The following is a 7,024-nucleotide window of genomic DNA, read 5'->3' as shown; positions in this document are numbered from 1 at the left end:
CCAATAGTAAAAGTTAGGAATACACGTGAAGAAACATGTATGCCTTTACCTTGATCCAACCATTGAATCACATAAGGATTAGGATGAGGGATAGTGTTTAGGTTTAGTTTAGTGACTAAGGTTTGAGAAGCCATGTTGGTACAACTTCCACCATCAATTATTAAGGAGCAGACTTTGCCTCCTATGGTGTAACTTGTGTGAAAGATGGCTTCTCGTTGCATTTGATCGTCATTAATAGCTAGGCCACTAAGACTTCTTCTCACTACTAAACATTCACCATCATCTCGTCCTATGTAACGCCCTTCTTCTTTCTCCTCTACATATTCCCCCTCCTCCTCTACTTCATATCCATCATCTACAACTTCATACTTCGCAAGAGTTATAACCTTTTTGTTAGGACATTCGGAGGCAATGTGCCATAGTCCTTGGCACCTATAATACCTTTGAGGGCTACTTGGTACATTAGGCTTTGTTTCATTCTTTTGGGGTGGTTTAGAAGTGTGGGATGTGTTTGGCTTAAAAGAGGTTGTGTTTGGCTTAGAGTGTGGAGTGGTCTGCTAAAGGATCGAGAATAATCCCATTTACCCTTGGATTTGTTTTTGTTTTGGCGTTCCACTTTATGAGCTAACGGAACTAGCTTTTCTAAGGTTGAGTATGAGTGCAACTCAACCACATTTTCAATAGAAGGGTCCAAACCTCCTAAGAAACACACCAAAGTTTGAGGCTCATCCTCCATTACATCACATTTCATGATGTAAGCCTCGAACTCCCTTGCATACTCTTTAACAGTCTTAGTTCCTTGTTAAGGTGATGGAACTTTGAAAAATTCTCTTGCACATAGTATGTAGGCAAGAAGTTCTGTTTGAGAAGTTTCTTCATTTTCTCCCAACTCCTTACCTTCTTCTTTCCCATTTTTTCTCTCTTGGCGCACACACTTGCCCACCAAGTTGAGGCATACTTCCTCAATTTCAATGCTACAAGCTTTAGCCTTTTCCTCCAGGACTTACGTGTAATTAAACATCCTTTTAATGGTTCTAATCCATTCAACAAACTCATCAGGATCAAGTTTGCCATCATAATCAGGTATATCTACCTTAATATCATTAGAAGGACAAGGATTAGGCCTTCTAGGATGCAAAGTTATGTCACTTGCATCATCCGAATCATCACCTCCTTCTCGTTGGTGATTGAGTCTCACTGGGAGCTGCCTTGCTTGGTCTTGTAACAAGCCATTCGTGCATCACTCTCCCTTCTTTCTTCTTCTAAAATCCTCATTGTTTCACGCCAATTGGCAGGGGGATTAGCTTTATCTCCCATGGCTAAACAAGTTCAATTAGGAAGTTTTTGTGTTTGCGATTTTTGGTTATTGTTTGGGACGGTGTTGGGAATGTGTTTGGGGTCTAATGGTGGATGAAATGATTAGGATATAAGCTTAGATCTGATTCCAAGATTTTGTATAATTGGAGGTATAACTCGAATTACACAAGAAGAGATAGAAGAGACAATCGAAGGACTTGAATCCACAAGCTCGATTGAAGGGCAAAATCCTAAACTATTTGGATAAGTCACACCACCAGGCAATCTAAAAGCTCGTAAGAACACAAATTAACTTGCCAAAGTTAATTAATCATAGGCACTAAACACTTGACTTTCGCTCCAAGAATGCAAAGTATTAAGCAAAGTTAAAAACACACAGTTTTTGGTTTAAGCCATAAAATTCATGTACTTTTCATTGCAAGTCTTTGGACTATTTATAGGCTATTACAACTTAAGTTTTTCTGATTTTTTGACGATTAAATAAATTAACTAAAATAAGAAATTGATAGCCACTAACAACATGTTTGAACATGCTCTCAAACATGGTAGAATTGGGGAACTAGCCATGTAACCAACTTGTTTTATGCTTTATTTCCTTGATGTCCAAAGATTGTTAAGTAATGAGTTGTACTTGTTTTATTTCTTTTTCTGTTATGTTAGAGAGTCAATTTAGGTTGTAATTTAGCATGTGGACGTGTGAATGAGGATCTACAAGCAAGGAGTCAAAGCTACAAGCAAGGAAGAAGCGTGGATGTGCATGAATGAACCTATACGTACCCTCAAATGAACCTAGACAATGTTGGGACAAGTCTACAACAAACTCCTACATTCTAGGCATGCACAATGAAGCATGCATGGGAATGGCGTGCAAGTGGAGTGTGTGGATGAAGTTGTTACACCCTCTCCCTACTTTTTAGCAGTCCACCTTCTCACAAGCAACAAGATAGGCGCCTAATCTCCATCTTTCAAGGGAAGTTGAGGAAGACATATGTGAGTGGTTGGAAGAGTGACGAACGACCACATTTGAAGCCTCTAACAGCTCTTCACACGTTCAAAGCCATAACTACAATACTTAGGACATGATCTTATGTAATTAGTTAGTGGAAGTAGTGGAAGCTAAATTAGTTTAATTAGTTTGTTTTATCTTTCGAAAATTAAAGGATATAAGGACATGTATAAATAGGACATTGAACTCAATGAAAAGGACATGACTTTTTATCCAAAAACTTGGGTATTGCTTATCATACTTCGATTAATACTTTGTGCATTAATTGATTTGCCTTTGCTAGCTTAAGTGAAGTGGTGAACTAAGGAACCTTTGATCACTTAGTGGTGTATCTCTATCTAAGCCGATTTTAGGCTAAGCTACTTCTATCAATCCTTTCTTATATTTTGATTCATATAGTTGAAATATAACAAAAAATAATCCAGGTGCAATGCATCTATTATGTAAAATGGCCTTCCTTTATTGTGTCTCCTCATGGTCTATCACATCACTCAATGCTCTTATCACGACCAAGTATTCTCCTTCATCTAGACTAAAAATTTCATCTTCATGGCCCTCCTCTTCATACGCCACAATTTCTTTTTCATTCTCCTCATCTAGGGCCTCAAACTCCATAAGACTCACTACCTTCTTGTTAAAGAAGCAATATGTCATAGCCCTTGGCACCTAAAACATCTTCTAGGGGCACGATCTAGGGTAAGGGTAGAAGTAGTAGTTGACGTTTTTGGGACATAGGGTTGGGTAGGCTTAGAAAGGGTTGTGTTTGGCTTTTCATAAGGAGTAGTTTTGTGAAGGGGGGTGAGGCCTCCATTTTACCTTTGGCTTTTTGTTGCTTCTCAATTTTGTGAGCTAAGATGGTCAACTCTTCTAAAGTGGAAAAAGGATGCAACTCAACTACATTATCAATTTTAAGATCCAAATCAAACCACCAAAAAATCTTACCAATGTTTGAGGTTCATCTTCTTGAACTTCAAATTTCATGAGATAGGCTTCGAATTCTCTAGCATAGTCCTCCACTGATTTCGAGCCTTGTTGCAAATGATGGAACTTTGAAAAGTTCTCTTGGACATAGTAAGTAGGAAGAGAATTTTGTCTGAGTAGTTTCTTCATCTTTTCCCATGTCGTAACCTTCTCTTTGTCTTATCTCTCCCTCTTGGTGCATATACTATCCCACCAAGTTGATTTCTACTTTCGCAGTTTAAGAGCCACTAGCTTTACTCTTTGATCCTCCAGAATTTATTTATAATCAAAGACTATCACAACTGTTCTTGACCATTCAACAAATTCATCTCCATCAAGCCTCCCATCATAATCAGGAATATCAACCTTGATATCATTGAAATTTTGTGGGGGGAAAGGTATTCTTTCGAGGAGCTCTATAAGTCTCATCACTTTCTCTATTAGACTCATCAAAAGCATCATTTCCTCCTTGTGTCCTTAGCGTTAGAGACATTTGTCTAATTTTATCTTGCATTAAGGCCATTCTAGCCTTAGTGTCACGTTTTTCATCCTCCATGGTTCGAAGGAGTTCTTGCCATTTTTAGGGTACTTGGCTTGATCTTGGTATTGTATTTAGGGAATGTGTTTGGGATGGATGTAGGATGTGTTTGGATCTGATACGAAGATGTTATATTTCAACTATATGAATTGAATATAAGAAAGGATTGATAGAAGTAGCTTAGCCTAAAATCGACTTAGATAAAGATACACACTAGTGGAAAAAAGCCCATTTGATGCGGTCAAAACCGGACTTACTGATGCGGTTTTGGTCCGCATCAGGTGAACTCGCATCAGATCATATTTATTTACTGATGCGGTTCTGAAGGAAACCGCATCAGTTAATTTATTAACTGATGCGGTTGACCACCAAAAAACCATTTTTTTTTTTTTTGCATTTTTTCATTATTCATCAATACAAAATCAATATTATATATCAATAATCATTTTGTTAAGCATATTATGCTCAATTGTAGCATAAACATAAATAATTAGATACGTAAAAATATTTACTTTATTTTTAGTGTCATAACTATAACTATATACATAAGTATTCCAATAAGTAATGTAAGGAATCAACAATGAAATATACATAAGTATTTCGGTAATTCAGTTCTTCTTCACAAAAATAACAATACTTAGCTCTTCTAGTGTAGATAGAGCACCCATTACCAATAGTACAACTGTACAAGGTAGGTGAAAACTAAAAACAGTTAATCCAGAAATGCTCCGAAACCGAAAAATTTAAAAACAAACAAAAATCACAAGCGTATAAATTATAAGAAAACGGAAAAAGTATATAGAGGTACATTGGTCAATGTTTATTGTCAAAGTTTTTATAAGATGGAAGGAGTGTATTTTGTTTATACAGAGGTAAAACTTCCATTTACTGAGAACAAAAATGAGAAGAGTTCAACTCTTGTTCATATGAAAGGGGTATTATTAGATATGCATGAAGATAGTTCTACAATGAGAAATGTTTATCTTTGAAACCAACAAAAAGAAAATTGCAAAAAGTGCAAAAGATTAGGTGAAAAATTAAACTATAACATCCATTAAGTCTTTATAAAATCACCCCTTTTGACACAATTTCATCATCATATATAGCTAACATCATACAATATGTTCTACTTAATGCATAACTGTAAACAATTATTTCTAGAATTCTATAGAACTGTTATATAGGAATATAAGGCTTTTTGTTGACTACTTGAATTCATAATTTTGGGCCTTATTATTATCTTATTTCTTCAAGTAACACCTGTTCAAAACAAAACAAAAAAGAAACTTATAACTCAGTGATGAGTAACATGATCAACTCTTGTTTGCTGCTATGGTTGTTGGCAACAAGCACCATGTTTGCATCAGCCGTTTCTCGATCTTCGAGTCGCGACCTAAGCTCGAAAATAATGGCAGAGCAGAGGGCAGACCATGTAATTCAGTTTGTCATTACAATACAAAACAATATCAATGAAATAAGGGACCATCATTAAGTTTTTTTTTACTTAAATAAACGCAACAAAATCTATTTCTTTTAATAAATTAGATTTGATGCTTGATTAATTAGTGTCTAAAAAAAAACACCCACAAAAAAAATGATGATGATGAGTGCCAGCCTTGATGATCTTCCTAGAAATCATTATAATCATATCATATTTGAAGATGAAGAAATCATTAATTCCACTTGTCAAATTAGTTGGAAACTGTACCATAATCCCTTTTTTAGTACTACTAATACTCTTACTAATCATAGTAACCCTATCAAACTTAAACACAAACAATTACAGAGAAAATACAGTGCTAGTGCTAAGTATATTCATCATCTTTGTTTAAATCTCAAGATGAATATTTCTTCAAATTCTAAGTTTGATCAATAGTTGATGAATTCAGGTAGAACCCGGGTTGTAGAATTGAAGGCTGAGTTAGAAATGGAGAGAAAACAAAGGAAAAAGAAGGAGATTTTAATAATCAAAAGAAATCTTTCAGTCTATTGATTAAAGGTGGTACTATCAGTTATCAATTATGATGAGTTTCAGTATATTTACATTGGCCAATGGTTATCATAATAATTTGCAACAATGGCGCTACTCAATCATCACTTAACTCTATCAACCCACTTTCTTCTATTTCATCTTCCTTATTCTCCTCCTCCTCCTCCAGATTCAAGGTACATTTTCCCTCTCACTATTCTATTAATTTCCTTATTTTATTTTTATTAACATTCTAGCAAGGGCGGAGCCGGAACTTTGGATGAGGGGTTGCATAATTTTGCGATTGTATCGGGTAACAAAAAAAAACCCCATAAGTTCTAAATTCAAAATGTTACAGCGTCCAAACACAACATCAATGACAAGGTACTTTAATAAATGAAAATTCACACCTAAACACACGGATAAGTCATGAACACTCCTACTAGTGTTCTAACTATAAAACAAATCAACAATCCAACAAATTCGAATTCTAAGAAAAGTAAATTACATAATTTCCTAACATACTGCAATTGCCTACAAGGAAACACCCTAATACCTACAAGCTAAACTGGTTGAATGATGATGGTGGCGTATGGGTGAGAAAGCAAGCTTTGGTTAATTTCAAAGTTGGTGATTATCATGATGAGATATGGTGTGATGCAATACTTATGACATCATGTTCTTTACTACTTGGGAGGTCATGGAAAAGTGATCACTTTGTACGTCATAATGGGAAGACAAATGAGTATTTGGTGCTATTGGGTACTACGCGTTTGATACTCGAGCCATTACCACCAAAATGCCATTCTTCCAAGCAAGACAAGGGAAAGGAGAAGCAAGACAAGGGCATGGAGAAGCAAGATGGGGCTCATGTGTGCTTAAGTTCGTGCCATGGTGAAGTGTTAGAGACAACAAGCACAAAGAAGGAGCATCGACAACAAATTTTGCATTTGCGTAAAGGTACCAAGATGGGAGTTGGTGATAAGGTATGGTTGTCACTTGCAGCGCAAAAACATCACGGGAGTCACTAACATGGAGAACCTCTTGATGAAGGTCCCTTTGATGTTGTTGAGAAGGTTGGATATAAGACGTCTAAGGTGCTTCTAGGTGATGGCTATGTGCAACATTCCCTTCATGTGATTTAATCCCATGCTTCGAAGACCAAACTTGAGGGCAGATTTTTTTTTAACACGGGGAGTATGATACATGGACGTGATAGCAGCATGGTGACAAG

Source organism: Beta vulgaris, chromosome 3, assembly GCF_026745355.1.
Source record: "Beta vulgaris subsp. vulgaris cultivar EL10 chromosome 3, EL10.2, whole genome shotgun sequence".
In the NCBI taxonomy this organism is placed as follows: Eukaryota; Viridiplantae; Streptophyta; class Magnoliopsida; order Caryophyllales; family Amaranthaceae; genus Beta; species Beta vulgaris.
Note: the sequence above shows the minus strand (reverse complement) of the source record.